Consider the following 18307-nt stretch of genomic DNA (forward strand, 5'->3'; position numbering starts at 1 on the left):
CAGAAGGACCAAACCCCAGTTACCCACAGCGGTAAGCTTCTCATCCCTGCACTCTGTAATCAAATTCCTTCTCCTTCACCATCTCACTTCTCCACCTCACCATCAGTGCTTCCAGGAATCAGCTTCCAAACAAACTTCTTGCATTCAACTCCACATCTCAGGGTCTCCATTTAGACACAGGAATTGGAATTATAATAAGAGCTAATGCTTAACTGAATGTTCTCGATATTCCAGTCTCTCAACAATAAAATGGGAAACATTTCACTCTTATTATTTGTTTGTATCGTGTATCAGTCAGGAGAGGTCACTTTAAGCTACAGTAACAAACAACCCCCACATCTCAAGGGCTTAATACCACTAAGGTTTGGCTTGATGGGAGTGGTCTCTCTCTTTGCAGATCTTCAGGGACCTACTCAAACTAACATGTTTCACCATCTTAAGACACCTCCATCTCAAAGAGAGGCTTCAAAGTTTGCCAAAGCAGGGAAGAGAGTAGCACACAGGCTTTTCCACCAGGAGTGGCATCGGTCACTTCTGTGCTCATTTCATTGGCCAAGCTACTCCACTCCAAAGTCTCAACCCCAACTCTGGACCACAGCCAAGACTTCTGAGAGAAGACCCATCCTTGGGTCCGCACCAACCATCTCTGAGTCAGTTACTACTTCTGTGTAACAAAGCATGCAAAACTTAGCAGCAGAGACAACACTGTTGTTTCTCATAATTTTTGTGCCTAAGGAATTCCAGGAGGGCTCAGCCAAACAGTCTGTCATGCGTTTGCGGTTCTGAGCCCCTGGCCGGGCATCTCTTCCTCCTGATGTTTATCTGTGTGGGCTTGTTGGGCTTCCTCACAGCATGGCAGCCCGGGCAGCTGGTCTGCTTACGTGGCATTTCAGCAAAGCAAGCAGAAGCTGCATTGTTTCTCACATTCTATTGCTCCTCAGTGAGTTACACATCCTCCCAGAATCAAGGGGAGAGACAGAGCCATGTGCAGAGGATGTACGGGCTAGACAGATTACTGCGGCCACCACACCCTGACAAGGAGGAACCCTGTGGGGGTGAACCCTGTGCCACACCCTCGAGGTGCCCCTTCTGCCCCGTGATGGAGAACTGAGAGGCACCAGCGGCATGCATGACAAACTGCTGTCCCTTGCTGGGACTAGCTCAGAAGTCATGTCTCCTAGGTAGTTGGCCCCACCCTACATATCAATAACGGGGTTTTTTTGGTACTGGTACATGTTCAGTTAGTATCTGGATTAGAGTACTTGAAAATTGGTGGCACTGAAGGAACTCCAAGTGTCGTCAACCACATACATTTACCATGACATTGGATTCCTGCTACAGCTGTGTGAGGTGAGCCGGTAGGGCATTGCCACTCCCCCTTTTAAAAGATGTTAAGGCTGGGCGCAGTGGCTCACGCCTGTAATCCCAGAACTTTGGGAGGCCGAGACGGGTAGATCACCTGAGGTCAGGAGTTCGAGACCAGCCTCAACATGGAGAAACCCCATCTCTACTAAAAATACAAAATTAGCCAGGCATGGTGGTGCATGACTGTAATCCCAGCTACTCAGGAGGCTGAGGCAGGAGAATTGCTTGAACCTGGGAGGTGGAGGTCACAGTGCACCAAGATCGCACCATTGCACTCCAGCCTGGGCAACAAGAGCAAAACTCCGTCTCAAAAAACAATAAATAAAATAAAATATGTTAAAACTGAGACCCAAAAGCTTACATGTCTGGCACAGGTAACCCTGAATGTGAGCTGCAGATTAAAGATGAAGGCTGCCAACTTCTGTTCCCAAGACCTCCCCAGCCCCTTGCGAAGGGCTTGCAGGAGACCCTTCCTCCTAGTTAGAAAGTGGAGCTTTCCAGGGGAATTAGCCAGATGAAATGAGGAGCAGGTGGGAAACAGACGAGGGAGCCTGCCCCCACCACACCCATTCCCTGCAGAAAAACGGCTCTTGAATCACCCAAAGTCTAATGAGGGGAATCCAACTCATCCCAACTTCTCTTTTCACATAGTGGAAACGGAGGCACAGCAGGAGAAGGAGGCTGGCCAAGTTCACCCAGAGGTAAGTGGCAGAGCTGGGGCCTGACTTGGGTTTCCTGGGACCCTGGCCTTGCTGCAAAACGCTGCACCCTCCCAGGGATGGGGGCAAAACACATGTCATCCTGCTTTCCCAACAATCAGTGGCACCAGGTTTTTACATGTTAAACATTTGGTTTCTTTTTAAACATTTTCGTCAGCTGTCCTCTGGGCTTTAAAAATAGAGCCAGTCAGACGCAGGCAGGAGCTAAGTCAGGGAGCCGGCCTGAATATTCAGCTCCAGGGTACAAGAGCACCACGAAAGGGCAAAGCCTGATGAATTAACCCATGTCCCCAAGCAGACACACAGCCGGTGCCTTGTTCCACTTCCTGTGGCTTACTCCAGGCCTGGGAATCTGGGGGAGGCCCTGCCCGAAGGGAAGCAGGGTACAGTGTCCAGGCCCAGCAGGACCTAGGCTGAGTCTCTGGGATCTGGAAGAAATGGGTCAGAAGCTCCCCAGTGACGTGAGACAGACCAGCTTCCTTGGGTTTGCCTCTTCCAGGAAGCCCTCCAAGTTTTCAAAGTGCTTCACTTCCCAGGAGAGCCATAGAGAACTACTTTCTCTTTCTTCCTGCTTGGCTCCTTCAAATACACCCTTTGCCCCACCCAAGCGGCTGCCCTACTCCTCCCTGGAGTTCAAGGCTACAAAAGGGTTGCAGGGTCCTTGACCTTGCCTAACCCTGGGTTTCCCCTCACTGTGAGATTGGCTGGTTGGTTCTCACACATGTTTATTTACCCATCCTGCAGGTGCTCGCTCTGTAGGGTGCAGACGAGGCTGAGAAGGGCGGGCTGTCACCTCGAGGGTGTTTATAATCACCCAGGAACAAGGGAACAGGGTGTGTGCATCACTGTGGCAGGAGGCTGATGACCCAAGATGCCATAACAAGATGAAGCCACAGGGGAGGGCCAGGCGGAGACAGGTGAGGCCAACAGAGCCCCTGCCACCTCGCCTGCTCTCTCACCTGCCCCGCCCCTGGCTGCGTGCACAGCCTCATGGACCTGTTCACTCCCTCCAAGGCCACCTCCCTCCTGCCCTCGGTTGTCACGCCCAACCCCCCTCTTCCCCATCACCACCACCTCCCCGGGCTAGCTGATTCCTACTGCTCCTTCATGTCCCGTTTAAATCTTCCTCCCTTCCTTAGGAGGTGGCAACGAATGAGTCAACAAGGAAGGGCTTGGGAGAGGACGGTCCAAGTTTAAGCAGAAGATGCTCTTTGAGAGACCTGAGATGTAGAGATGCCATGAGAGGGCTGAGCTTGCACACAGGGTCAGGAGGAAGAGTGTCTGGGAGAGGAAAGAACAGGCACAGGAGCTTGGGTGGGGGAGAGCACAGAGGCCCAAGAGGCGGCGCCAATGGACAAACGATGAGGACCACGGTGAGGACTTGGGCTTCTGCCCTAGTAAAGTGTGAGCCGTGAGAGGGTTTTGAGCAGAGGAGGGAGGACAGTTGCCTTAGGCTGGAGGAGAACAGACCCTAGGGGGCAAGGGTGGGAGGAGCCAGCTAGGAGCTGACCCAGGGCCACAGTGATGGCAGGTAGATCACTTGAGGTCAGGCATTGAAGACCAGCCTGGCCGGTGAAACCCCATCTCCAAAAAATACAAAAAATTAGCTGGGCGTCGTGGCAGGTGCCTATAATCCCAGCTACTTGGGAGGCTGAGGCAGGAGAATTGCTTGAACCCGGTAGGCGGAGGTTGCAGTGAGCCGAGATTGCGCCACTGCACTCCAGCCTGGGCGACAGAGTGAGAGTCCGTGTCAAAAAAAAAAAAAAAAAAGAAAAGAAAAGAAATCTTATTCAGCCACTAAAAGGAAAGGCCAAGCACATACTACCAGGTGAATGAACCTCGACACCATGATCCTAAGTGGCAGAAGCCAGCTGCGCAAGCCCACAGAGCACCTGATTCCATTTATACGCAACGTCCAGAATAGGCAAACCTATGAATTAAGCAGGGTGGCGCAGGGCCTGGGGGAGGGGACAGGGAGTGACCACTGGTGGGTCTGAGTGGTGAAGAAGTTCTGGAACAAGACAGTGGTGCTGCTCACACCACATTATGAATGACCATAATGCTACTGAATTGCACACTTTAAAATGGTTCAAATAGTAAATATGTATTTTGCCACAATTAAAAAAAAATCAGCCCAAGGAACACCACCTGGCCATAGGCTGCATGAAGCCATCCAGCCACGCTGGTGCTTTGCAGGCTTCTAGGTGGAAGGGTGCTGACTCTTCCTTCCTGGGAGTCATGCTGTGGGAGGAGAAAGGGGGTTTTCTCAGCCATGAGGGGCTGGGGGAGGGCCAGCTGGGCTGCCACAGCCAGGCAGCATGGGGTAGGACCATGGCAGGGGTGTCCGGCCTCTCCCTGGCCCAGCCCCTCAGCCACTCCCAGCTGCAGGACCCTGGGTGAGTGGCCCCCTCTCTGGGCTCCAGATGCCTGTCTCAAAAACAGGGTGGGGCCAGAGAGGGTAGCTGCAGGGGTCTCCCTCTTCTTGTCCGAGAGCCTGGAACCAGATGTCCTCTGCTGACTCGTAGGAATGTTGGAACTGCCAGCACAGGCTATCCCAGGCCACAGCAGCCAGCATCCTCCCCACGCCAGGCCCTCAGACCCCATGTTCCCAATGCTGGGATGTATCCCAATGTGTGAGGCAGTGCTTCTTAATATTTCCTGGATCACATGCTTCTTTGAGAATTAGAAAAACCAACCACACTCTTCCCAGAAGAGTGCCCTGAGCAGAGTGAAGAGCCCGTTTATGACGTGGAGATTAAGAGCAGCTGTGCAGCATCAGAGGGCCCAAAGCCCAAATCCCAGCTGTGCTGGGACTCACCATGCCTGCGCATCTCACCTTCTTCCATCTGTGAAGTGGGTGTGTTAATAGCACCCACCTCAGGGATTAGATGAGATAATTCATGCACATCACTTAGGAGATGCTTGGCACTCAATGAATGTTGGCAAGCCCACACTCTGCAATCTTCCCAAAGACCGCACCCTCCCAGCCTTCACCTCCCTCTCCCTGCCTCTCCTCCCCCTCCCTGCCTCTCTTCTCCCCCTCCCTGCCTCTGTCCTCCCCCTCCCTGCCTCTGTCCTCCCCCTCCCTGCCTGTCCTCCCCCCCTGCCTGTCCTCCCCTCCCTGCCTGTCCTCCCCCTCCCTGCCTGTCCTCCCCCTCCCTGCCTCTGTCCTCCCCCTCCCTGCCTCTGTCCTCCCCCTCCCTGCCTGTCCTCCCCCTCCCTGCCTCTGTCCTCCCCCTCCCTGCCTGTCCTCCCCCTCCCTGCCTGTCCTCCCTTTCCCTGCCTCTGTCCTCCTTCTCCCTGCCCTGTTGCCCTGCCTTCCAAATGCCATCTCTCATATCCATCCTCATCCCCATTTCCACTCCCAGGGAAGCAATGGTGTTTGCACCTTGGTCTTCTAATCCAACAAGCTTGCCAAGCTTGCCAAACTCTTCATTTGTTCTTTTTTTTTCTTTTCTAATGAGATAATTATACTGTCTACAAAACAACTAACTTTATCTCCTCTTTTTCAATATTTCAATATTGTAACCAGTCCATGTATATCTGAAAATAACAATCTCTTTTTTGAACTGTTCAAGTCTATCTATCTATCTATCTATCTATCTATCTATCTATCTATCTATCTTGTTAGAGGGTGGATATAGATTCTGATTAATTCTAGATGTTGGTAGAATAAGGTTAAGTAGATGTGTGAAAATATTGAGGGAGGCTGGGCACAGTGGCTCACGCCTGTAATTCCAGTACTTTGGGAGGCTGAGGCGGGCAAATCCCTTCAGGTCAGGAGTTCAAGACCAGCCTGGCCAACATGGTGAAACCCCGTCTCTACTAAAAATACAAAAAATTACCTAGGCATTGTGGTGCACGCCTGTAGTTCCAGCTACTCGGGAGGCTGAGGCAGGAGAATCACTCGAACCCGGGAGGCAGAGGTTGCAGTGAGCCGAGACTGCGCCACTGTACCCCAGCCTGGGAGACAAGAGCAAAACTCTGTCTCAAAGAAAAGAAAAGAAAAGAAAAGAATAGAAAGAAAGAAAGAAGAAAGAAAATGTTAAGGGAAATCTCCAGAAAAATGGAAATAGAAAGTATAACTTGTAAACTATTAGAGGGAAAACTGAAATATGGGAAAAATGAAACCAACCCAACAAATATCAGGAAAGGGAAGAAAAAACAAAACATGGGAAGTAGAAAACAAAAACTTATATAAAAGGAATAAGTTCAAACATTTCAATAATCACATGTAATCAATGTGAATGGGTTAAATTCACCTATTCAGGAGTCTCCCTAGACAAAAAACCTATAGGACCTATATAGATTTGAACAGTTTGAAAAAGAAATTGTATTACATCCATCAATTTCTGAGAAAAATATATTAAGGTCTCTCACTTTAATTGTAAAATTATCCATTTCTCTTCATAGTTCTATCAGTTTTTGTGTTAAATATTTTGAAACTATGTTAAGAGCATAAGATTTCATCATTTTTATTTTGCTGGTAGATTGTCTCTTAGCAACATGAATTCAAATTTCCTTTTTTAATAAAGTTTTTGCCTTGAACTCTGTTTTGTGTGATACTGATGTATGCTCACCAATAGCTTTTTGTTAGGATTTTATAAATTATATCTTTTTCTACTCCCCTATTTAGAACCCTCCTGGGTCATTAGGATTTATATGTGTTTTTTGAAAGCAGGATTTCTTTTGTTTTCTTTTTTTTTTGTCTAGGGAGACTCCTGAATAGGTGAATTTAACCCATTCACATTTATTGTATGTGATTATTGAAATGTTTGAACTTATTCCTTTTATATAAGTTTTTATTTTCTATCTCCCATGGTTTGTTTTTCATCTCTTTCCTGATATTTGTTGGACTGACTTCATTTTTCCCATTTCAGTTTTTCCCTCTAATAGTTTATAAGTTACACATACTACTTCTATTTTTCTGGAGATTTCCCTTAACATTTTCACATACATGCTTAACCTTATTCTACGAATATCTACAGTTAATTAGAATCTATATCCACTCTCCATCAAGACAAGAGCTATTGCACACATTTACTCTCTACTGCTCCACAAACTCCTCAACACTTAAATTGATAATATCTAATATTTTAGTTGCAGATTGTTATTAATTTTCAAGCAATCAACACTTACTTAGATTTAATAAGTTTTGTTGGTTTCTTTGCTCATCATTGTTTCTTGTATTCCACTTCTTTTTTAAAACAGGGTCTTCCTCTGTCACCCAGGCTGGAGTGCAGTGGAGCAATCACAGCTCACTGCAACCTCAAACTCCTAGGCTCAAGTGATCCTCCCGCCTAAACCTCCCAAGTTGCTGGGACTACATGCAAACACCACCACGCCCAGCCAATTTTGCTACTTTTTGTAGACATGGGGTTTCACTATGTTTCCCAGGCTAGTTTCAAACTCCTGGCCTCAAGCAATCCTCCTGCCTTGGCCTCCCAATGTGCTGGGATTACAGGTGTGAGCTACTGCACTCAGCCTCTGTTTCTTGGATTACTTTTTCTTCTTGCTAGGGCATATCATTTAACAATTCTTTCAAAAAGGAATTTTATCAATGCTAAACGTCTTAGACATTATTTTCCTTCAGGTTTTAAAGATAATTACTTCTTTTTTTTTCTGGCTTCCTGTATTCCATTATTTTGCAAGTCGTCTGTTTTCAGTCTGATATATTTAGAGTCTTTTTTATCCCCAGTGTTTTGAAATTTCAGCATGTCTGTCCAGCAGAGGCTCCCTCTTCATTTATCCTGATAGGCACTGGCAGAGTTCTGGGACATTGCCAATCTCAGCTCTGGAAAATTTCTTCCCCTGCATTCTTTTGGTTGTGTCTTCTGGGACCAGAAAATGAAACTTTGACTCTGTCCTCCATGTATCCTAACTTTTATTCTGTGCTTTCCATCTCTTTGTCCTTTCATGCTGCCTTCTAGAAGTCCTCAACTCAATCCTCTCACTCATTTCTTTGCTTGTCAGCTGTGTCCATTCTGCTATTCATCCCATTTATGGAGTTTTTTCAATGACCAGATTTTAACTTTCTAGATTCTCTAGTTGATTTTTTTGGGGATCCAATAGTCTATCCCATCTCTCCAGGGATATTGATTACACCTTTCTAAGTCCTCATCCTGGTGCCTTAACTCCCTTTCCTTGGGTGTCAATTCTCTCATTGAGGAGTTTGCTGCCTGTCATTCACAGGCTCATCTCTATGTCTGCGGCTCGTGGTTAGCCAATCTGCAAGCATCACAGCTCTCTCCCACAGCCTGCCCCACTTGTGGGGTAGCAGAATGCACCACTAGCCGCTACCTAATGTTCTGTGCATGGGGGCCTCCATTATCCCTAAACACACCAGCCTTCCAGGACAGTGCCTGACCCTTCAAGCCTTGCACTCACATTACTTCTGATGACCACTCCCTCAAAACACAGATACCTGTGTTCTCTGCTTGGTCTGGGTGTGTGTGTGTGGTGTGTGTGTGTGTGTGTGTGTGTGTGTGGTGGTGGTGGTGGTCAGGAAGAGGGTTGAATTCACCTGTGGCTCCTACTGAGTACCTTGAACAATCATCCCATCAGGGCCCAGGGGCCTACAGTGGCCCCAGCTTTTTGCAGCAGCCAGCCCTCTCCCACCATTGGCCCCAGCCTCTTCTGTCTTTAAGGCCTTCAGCATAGTGTCTGGTCAACCAAGTGCACCAGTCTTGTTTTCAATGTGGTTGTGAATTTTAAAAACATATTTTTTTCCCCTTAGAGGATTTGGGATGATGAGGGAGGCTTCAGTGTGAGTCACCTGCTACTCCATCCCTTTCTATTTCTTGCATGCCTCTGGGCGTCTTAATCTCTGCAGCCTGAGGTGCTAGGCATCAGCCCTGGAGTCAAGCTGAGCCTGGGCTGCACCTTCTCAGCATGACTTTTCACAGAATTGAAAGAGTCTAGGCTGGGCGCGGTGGCTCATGCCTGTAATCCCAGCACTTTGGAAGCCCGAGGCGGGTGGATCACCTGAGGTCAGGAGTTCGAGACAAGCCTGGCTAACACAGTGAAACCCCGTCTCTACTGAAAATACAAAAAATTAGCCGGGCCTGGTGGCATGCACCTGTAGTCCCAGCTACTCCGGAGGCTGAGGCAGGAGAATGGTGTGAACCCGGGAGGTGGAGCTTACAGTGAGCCAAGATCGCGCCACTGCACTCCAGCCTGGGCGACAGAGCGAGACTCTGTCTCAAAAAAAAAAAGAAAGAGTCTATCTGGGCCGGGAGCTGTGGCTCATGCCTGTAATCCCAGCACTTTGGGAGGCCGAGTCAGGTGGATCACCTGAGGTCAGCAGTTCAAGAACAGCACAGCCAACATGGTGAAACCCCGTCTCTATTAAAAATACAAAAATTAGCCAGGCATGGTGGCTCACACCTGTAGTCCCAGCTACTCGGGAGGCTAGGGCAGGAGAATCGCTTGAACTTGGGAGAGGCTGAGGTTGTGGTGAGCAGAGATAGCACCATTGCACTCCAGCCTGGGCGACAGAGTGAGACTCCGTCTCAAAAACAAAGAAAACGTCTATGTGGACCTTACTTCATCTTCACCAGGAGGATTCATGACATGATGAAGTGTCCGGCATCTGCTCAATGCATGTAGGATCCTCTCCCCATTTCTCTCTTTGCACCGCTGTAGAAAGTCAACTCCTTCCCTGGTGTCTGTTTGCAGTTAGTGGTCTAGGCAGTGAGTGCTGTAGGGGACAGAAGAGATAGACTACCAGGGAGATGGAGTTGTCGGGGACCTTTTGGGGGAAGGAGGAGGCGGGCAGGGCCTTCAAGGAAGAACAGGCTTGAAATAAGTGGTGAGGGAAGGAAGAGATTCAGGCTGGAGGTGGGGGCAGGCGGGAAGGACAGACCAAGGTGAGGTGTGGGAATGTCAGGGAAAACCATCATCTGCTTTGTTTAGGCAGAGGTCAGGGTCTCAAATGCCATAGGGGGCCAGGAGGTGACAAACCTGTGACCAGGGCTGGGTCTGAGAGGGGCAGGGGCTGAATCCTGGGGCAGGATGTTTAGTCAGGTTACTGCCCAACCAGCCCAGCTGTCTGTGCCCACCTCCTGAGGACTTGCGGTGGAGGATATAAAAGTACTCTAAAAAAACACGGTGAGCCGCCAAAGCGCTTCTGAGGGCTGCCAGCTTGCAACCTCTGGCGTGTGTGGGCGCTCAGTGCTGGCACCATGGGAGGGCCCCGCAGCAAATGGAACCTACCATGAGAACAGGGACCCATGGATGTCTTTGGGCACCTGCCTTCCTCCTAGCCAGGCCCATGCAAGACCCCAGCCACCCCCTAGTCTGTCTCTGGGGCCTCAAATGCCCACAGCACTTTGCTCTTTTAGGTGAAGTCACAGCTCAGGTGATTCATCTTGCCCCCCCGCCCCGGCCAACCAAGTGGTTGAGGTCCCCAGGGCCTGCCCACAGGAGCTTCCAGAATGTGCCTGGGGTCAGAAAAAGATGCTGATTGTTAGGAACATCCTTATGGGACCAGAACATGGGGCAGGTCTTGTCTAGGTAGTGACTGTAGGCCCCAAGGGAGGCCCCTCCAGGGAGGCAGTGAGGACTTAAGCATCCAGAGCCGGTCCTCTGGCATCATCCAGTGGCCATTTGTGTGAACTGCAGCCCCACACCACTGCCTGATCATTCTCCAAGGAGCCAAAACTGCCAGGAGTCAGCAGAAAACCAGGGTGAGAATACAAGATTTCTGCCCACAGCCTGTTTGCATCTCCTCAGCCCTGCTTCTCTCTAAATTTTAAGGAGACTGATTATTGCTGGGTTCCTTTAGGCCCCGACCTGTGGGTACAAGCCAGCCTTGCCAAATCTAATCAAGGCTTTTTTTTTTTTTTTTTGGTAATTTTACCCAAATTGCCAACCAGGCAGAGATGATTCCTGGACAGGCAATTTGGCTACTATTTGTACATATTTCTACCCTTAAGAGTCATCTTGTTACAGCATAAACCGGCTTAGGGCCTGTAAGAGCCCAGAGGAAAAGAGTCTTTTTTGGACTGTAGCTCGTGGAGACCCAGCCTCTCCCTCTCCAAAGCTGCAGGGCACCCTCAGCCTAGCCCCCCAGGCCTGGGCAGCACTGGATAAAGGTAACACCGCAAAAGCTACTGCTGACACAGCCCACACTGCCTCCCCGCTGCAGGGAAGTCAGAGCCAGGGCTCGTGCAGAAAGCGCCGGTAAAGACAGGTGAGCGCCAGGTGCAAAGCCGCGGGTGAGAGGCATGCGAGGAGCCCCAGGAGCCCAGAGCGCCGGGGAGATGGGGAGGGCCAGGTTCTGAAGGGTCTTCTTCCAGTGCCAAGCTAAGGAGACCCCACTTCATCCCCAACATGACAGGGAGCTGTGGGTGGGCTAGAGGTGCAGCCCGGGGCCTGGCTGAAACCTGCACAAAGCCCTGGCTTGGAAGCAGAGCGACTTTCCTCTTCAGGCCTCCTTAAGGTCTTGCTGGTAGTGGGTGCTTGAGGTTTGTGGCTGGAGACAAGGTTTCTGCTGGCCAAGGGTGAGCCCCCTACCCTGGTAGACTGCTCACGGGTCCTCAGTCTGGCTGGCGCCCTGGCCCCATCAGACATTTGTCCACAGCAGCCCGGGGCGTTAAGGGGAAGAAGAGCTGGCCCAGGAGGCAAGAAGAGCAAGTAGGGAATGGGGCCCTTCCCCCTTCTTTCCCCACAGCTGCCTGTACCCATGCACGCCCCATCATAAGCACGCACAAGCAGTCATTTGAAGGGGGCTGTGCTGCCACCTGGTGGCCACACCAGGACAATGCCCCTGGAAAGACTCCAAGTTCCTGTGGAAGGCCCCTCGATTCCCCATTTAGGACTCCCTCCCCTGAGCCCACCGCCTTGCTTTACAGAGGAAGTCAGTTCCCTCAATCGAGCAGCAACATTCTGGAATAAATGTCCCTGTTTCCTTCAACCCTTTCTCATGGATGCTGACCCACTCTCATTTGTCAGCAGAGGAAGTCGGCTCAGAGAACAGTCACACAGCAAGTCGATGGCAGCGCTAGGCCCTGTCCTGCAGACTTCTTGTCCCTCTCGCCTCTGAAGCAAACTCTGGGGGCTGAGCTCCCACCCCAGCCTTGTTTGCTGTGTGGCTTGGGGCTTGCCGATGAGCCTCTCTGAGCCCTGGTTTCCTGGGGTTGACACCATGATGCAGGGTGTAGGAAGGGTTAAATGAGGCGCAGGTGTAACAGAATCGGGTGCATACGCGAAAACTCAGATGTGCAAATAACTGTTCCCTATTAACTACAACTAATCACTTTTTTAAATTGCCAGTTAAAATGAACTCAGTCTTTCCATTAAAGTGGTCTTTGGTTTAATTCAGGCTCTTTGGGGGAAGCACTGAGTCTGTTCAAAGTTTCCATGCCCTGGAGGGGCTGGTGATCCCTCTGCGCTTGAGAGGGTCTCCCTCATTTCCTTCCCTGCCACGGGAACATCTGGATCCAGGAGCTGACTTCTGCTTCAGGGCCTGGCTGTGCTGCCTTGTTTCGGGGGGTGGGCCTCCGCCCTGCCTGCTCCACTATCAAGTTCCTAAAGCTCAGCAAGGGGCCTGCTCCCGAGGCCCAGCCAGTGAAGTCCTGACTGGGCTCCAGGGGTGCTCTGAGCCCCTCAGGTCTGGCTGCAGCTCCCATCTGACCCCAGACTGCATGGTCTCCTGCAGCCCTCAGCCCCAGCTCACTTCTCCAAGCAGGCAGTTGCCCACCAAAGTTATTGACCGTGGTTCCTCCACAAGCACACAGGATCCCCTGGATTTTCCCTTTCCAGGCTGAGGGAGAGCAGGGGGCCTTGGAGCCCTACCTGGGGCTCACCTGCTCAACCTCTCTCATGCCATGCAGAACCGGCCCCTCACCAGCCAGAGTTTCTGCGGGATTCCTGTTCTGTTGCTTATACCCCCCAACACATACAACTACTATTGAACCGAGACAAATGGGGGTCACTTCGCAGGGCCCTGGCTCATCCTCCAACAGCGTGGCCCCTCCAAGGCTCTCCTCCCACCTAGGACCAAAGGCAGATTTCAGTCTAGTGGGAACTCTCCCCAGGTCATCTCCTTCCTCCCTACCCCATGGACTTCCTGTCCTGGATGACACCTGCCCTACCTTTCCATGAGGTGTTGAGGGTCATCACTTGGCCTGATTGGTAGGAGTGCAGGGAAGAAAACTGGGGCAACAGGAGTTGTCTACAAAGTGCTGTCTCCACTGCATATGTAAGCGCCAGGCCAGTCACATGGTAGAAGATCAATTCGCTCACATCCCCTTCTCCTCACCCTCCCCGGCCCCAAGATGACAACTGAGGCCACCTCAGTGGCTGGGCCTGCCCCTCTGGCCTCTAAGAATTGGCCTGCTCTGGCCTGACCCTTTCTGCCTGTCTTGTGGTTTTGCTGCAAGCTGAGCACCTGGCACCCCCCTCAGATGGAAGCCCAGCTCCTGACCTCAGGCCCTGCTTTACCCAGGAACACCTGGGGCCCAAGAGAATACCAGGCCAGAGGACAGTGCCAGGAGGCCACAAGCACATCCCCAATATGGCCACCGCCTAGGGCAGCCCCGGCAGGCCTGGTCACGCAGAGATGGTTCGTGCCATCCCTAACCAGGAACAGCTCCAGAGGGTGGTTCTGTGGCTGTGAAATGTGCTGATCACAGTGGAGGGACACAGTAAGCACTAAGGAAACAGCTATTGTTGGATTGATGCTTGATGGGGTCCCAACAAATGGGAAATCCTGATTCAGAAAACTAAAGAAACCCCACAGTCTTTCTGCCTTGAAGCCCGAGGCCAGCCTGGAGGGCTCCAGTCCGCACCACTTTGGGTGTGTGTGTGTGTATGGTGCACACACGTGTGCCCCCTTCATCTCTGCCTTGTCATCCTCATCCCGGCTGCCATCCTTTGAGCCGCATCTATATGCCGGGCACTCAGAGAGAGATGCCCTTAAAATGTCCATTTTGCAATTTAAAAAAACACCCCCACTGAGGCTCAGGTGTAGACGCAGAGCACAGAGGTCTGCGGGGGGGTTGGGATGGGAGTTGGGGAGGCAGCCACCCTTCCTCTGCCCTGGGCTGTGGTTCCTGCTGCCGAGCTTCCCTGCCTGGCTGGGCTGCCCCAGGCCTCCCTCCCTCCCCAGCATTTGGGCCCCTCGTGAATGAGGACACATTTTACAGAGTCATGTGACCCCCCTGTGACCACCCAGTGGCCCATGTAAGAAGACCACGCAATGGAACCCTAGGACTGGAAAGTGCCGTTAGTGCCACCCCAGGGTGTACGGGAAGTAGAGCAGGCCCTGCCGCAGTACTCGCCACACAGCAGCCTCTGTCCCCCGCGGCAAACAGGCCACATCCCCAGCCATCTGTGCATTGGAGGGTTTAGACCCAAATGCTGGAAGTAAACTTAATCTGGTGAGACTGCTCCCACGCCTGTCCTCCAGGGCACTGGCCAGAGCCCCTCCAACATGAGTCATCGCCAGCCTGGGCCCGGCTGTTATTGACCTGAATGTCCTGGTGCAAAGCCTGTTCTGCTTATGGTGACTTCAGGCCAGGCCACCCGCCCCCTGAGCCTCGCTGCGAGGCGTCACTGCACTCGTCACAGGCTCTGCTGCCAGGTTTGCTGCCACCACCACCCCTTGCTATTTCTGAGCCCTTTCTACATCATCTGCAACCACTGTGGGCCAGAGCTCAGCTGCTCGCTCGGAGCATGGGCATGGTGCGCCAGCTGCTCTGCCCTCCAGGGAGCGTCCATAGGCCGGGAAGCAGAAGTGGACAGTGCAGTGAGAGAGCAGGAAGCAAGAGAAAGCCTGGTCAGACTGTGTGACCCCCTGGGGGTGAGCGTGCCCTGGGCCTCCCAGGCCGACAAGCTTTGCGCATGTGCACATGGGTGGGTTTGAGCTGCATGTCTGACACACGCAAGTGGAAGTCTGGAACCCGGAAGGGGGCCGAGGAGAGGTGGCGGGGGGTGGGGCGGGCAGCGAGGACCCCGCCCAAGCTGGGTAGGGGCTGCAGTGAGGAAGCAGCCGGGGACTTCGGCCAATTGCCCACTAAGGCTAAAGCTGAAGGGACCCAGCACAAGAACGTCTCACGCTGGGACACAATGGCCCATATGCCACCTGCTAAGGCTCATTAAGGGGTTGCCCTCCGCTGGGGCGGGCTGCCCGAGCACAGCAGAGACCAGCTCCCCACAGCACAGGTGCAAATGGACTGATGAGGGATCCCCAGCGACACATGTGCCCTGGGAAGTGTGTGGTCTGAAGTCCTCACATCCCTCGGAGGCTGGAAGGGGGTGAGTGACAGGACAGAGGCTCAGCAAAGCTGGCCAAGGAATCTGTCCTTCCGAGGCATGGGACACCCTGCTCGGTGTGGGAGTCCTCATCAGCAGCTTGCGCAGCCCCTGGGCCCTCTGGGGTGGAGACGGGTAGAGGGCCCAGACAGAAGGGCTCTGCCACACCGTCCTTCACAAAAACATCTGAGGAAAAGGCCACGTGGACAAAAAGGAAGGCCTCCTGAGAAACACTGAGCAAGGCTGACCCAGGTCAAACGCCACGCGGACTCGGGAACGTCACTGCACCTCCCGAGCCTGCCTCCTCCCCCCACAGGTGGGAATGGCGCTGCCGTGGACTAGAGAAGGATCAGAAGCTTTCCTCACATGCATGGCCTCATCTGGCCTGACGACCCCACGGGGTGAGGACTCATAGCCTAGATGTGTCAAGAAGAGCTGGCCTAGGCTGGGGGACCTGGGCCACTGAGCCCTGGACAGGCCCAGGCTGCCCTCTCCCTGGGCTCAGGCACTCGAGGAGTCCATGCGGGAGATGCCAGGGGTCCCTCAGAAGGTGACCTGTGCTCAGCCCACCCCGGTCAGAACCCCAGGCTCAGGGAACCACGAACCCCGGAGAAGTCTGAGGGCCCAGGAGCAGTGTCCCCATCCTCAGCAGGGTCCCCAGGGTGGGGGCGAGGCCGGGCAGCAGTGGCCCCTCACCGAGGACAGAAGGACACCCTGCACGGACAGGGATGAAGGGCCAAGGGGGAGCAGCATGGGGACAACAAGGCCCCCCCGCTGGAGGCCCCACTGCTGAAGAGCAGGTGGGGGAGTCAGATGCCTCCGCCCTCTGGCAGGACAGAGAAACGGGCACATTCCCCACACACCTAAGGGTGCGGCTGCGATTCCTACATGCTCCACAAACCTGCTTTCCCAGCACCCTCTCCACCTGGGGGATGTCACCCCTTCCAGGGGCTCTGGTCCTAGAGCTCTGAATCTTTCCAATATTTTCAAATGAATCACAACTTTCACCAAGAGCGGAGCCACTGAGAGGCCAGCCTGGTGGATAAGGGAGGGATAGAGCTGACGTGCCATGGGGCAGAACCAGGCCTAGCTCTCCTAGCGTGGGTGGATCTTCTTTTCTGGGGTTCAAAAACTGGTTCTGATGCAAAACACAAGCTTCCCAAGCTTCCAAGAAAGTGACCTTCATTTCAATCAGAATTTTTTTGTTGTTGAGATGGAATTTTCTCTGCCGCCCAGGCTGGAGGGCAGTGGCACGATCTTGGCTCACTGCAACCTCTGCCTCCCGGGTTCAAGTGATTCTCCTGCCTCAGCCTCTCGAGTAGCTGGGATTACAGGTGCCCGCCACCACGCCCAGATAACTTTTGTATTTTTAGTAGAGCCAGGGTTTCACCATGTTGGCCAGGCTGGTCTCGAACTCCTGTCCTCAACTGATTCATCCGCCTCAGCCTCCTAAAGTTTTGGGATTACAGGCGTGAGCCACTGCGCCTGGCCTCAATCAGGAGACTGTTGACACGATCACGAATTTGGGGTCTCAGCCGAGGTCAGTGCAGTGGGGACGGTAGTGCGCAGCTGAGCATCCAGGTGCAGACGGCACCTCGCTCGTCAACACCTGCTTCCCGTTTCCACCTCAGCAAGCTCCCCCTAGCCCTGGGCCTCTGCAGGGCGCCTCAGCCAGGGGCTGGCCCCTTCTTCCACATGGGAGACCATGCTGGGACCTGAGGCCCTAGGGGCCTCCTCCTGCTGCTCCACAGTGCCTCGGCAGCCTCTCAGTCACCCCTTGAAGCGCTTGTCACCGTCACAGCAAGTTGCTTTGAGACCATTTGTCGGGTGGGGTCATGTTCTGAAACATTTTTGCCCCTGCAATTATTTTTTCTTCTTTAAATAAATTATGCGGCTGAAGCAGCTGCCCACCTCGGGGTGAGTGATAACAGCAGAGAACAAATGCAGCATTTGGAGCATGGAGTTCTTAAACTGACCTTTAAAACTGATGGTAATTATCAGTCTAAAAGGTTTCGGAACTGTCCGTCTCCTGAAGGATTCAGAGCACGTTATTCTTGCGGACGCTTGGTTAGGAGCTGATAGAGACTGCCCAGCCCTGCCCTGCCCTGCCCTAGGCTCAACAAAGATCCCCTGGCTGGGGCAAGAGGCAGGAGGGAATGTCCCCCAGTGGTACCCCACCAAGCCCTGCTCCCCTCTTTGTGGACAGGCCTCAGGGCCCCTCCACAGCTCCCTCGGGGTCTGTGAACACCGCTCTCAGCAACCCGACCCACACCCCTGCACCAAGTCGGCCCCCAGGCCCAGGGCTCTCCCTGGGTAGGAGGAGGGAGAAACCAGGATGCAGGTGAGAAAATCCAGACAGGATTGAGTTTCTGTCATCAGAAGGATCCCCAGGATGGAAACAAGCCAAGTTGCTTTCTGCACCCCAAGTAATAGTCACCATGTTTTCAGGGTGTGGCTGGCCCCAGGAGTCCCTGTGACTTGAGTCTTCTGATGGGGCAGTCCCTCTCAGGACAGAGGGCATGGAGCAGGTGGACAGGCCCTGCTGGGGACCAGTTGCACATTACACATTCTCCTGGCCCTTCATGAGGGGGGACTTTCAGGGCCCCACAGGTAAGAGCTCAGACAGCAGGAAGAGGCAGAGGGACTCAGGAGCAGCTGGGCAGCCAGCACCCCAGGGTCAGACTTCCCTCCAGAGCCATGTGGCAAGACAGCCAGGACTCCTCCAACCACCACCCTGCCTGGACCAGATGGTTTCAGATCATGTGATGCAACCCCAACTATATTCCTGGTCCAGCCTCTCCCCTTCACCCCAAAGAAAAATGTCAGTTCAGCGGGTGGGGGGGTGGGGGTGCTGTGGAGATATGCCTTTGGCCAAGCCTAGAGTTCTTCCTCCCTAAGCTAGGGTGATGGAGCCTGGAGGGGTCCTCCCTAAGGTGGGTGATGGAGCCCAAGCTCCTGAGACTATA

This window comes from Nomascus leucogenys, chromosome 14, assembly GCF_006542625.1.
Source record: "Nomascus leucogenys isolate Asia chromosome 14, Asia_NLE_v1, whole genome shotgun sequence".
In the NCBI taxonomy this organism is placed as follows: Eukaryota; Metazoa; Chordata; class Mammalia; order Primates; family Hylobatidae; genus Nomascus; species Nomascus leucogenys.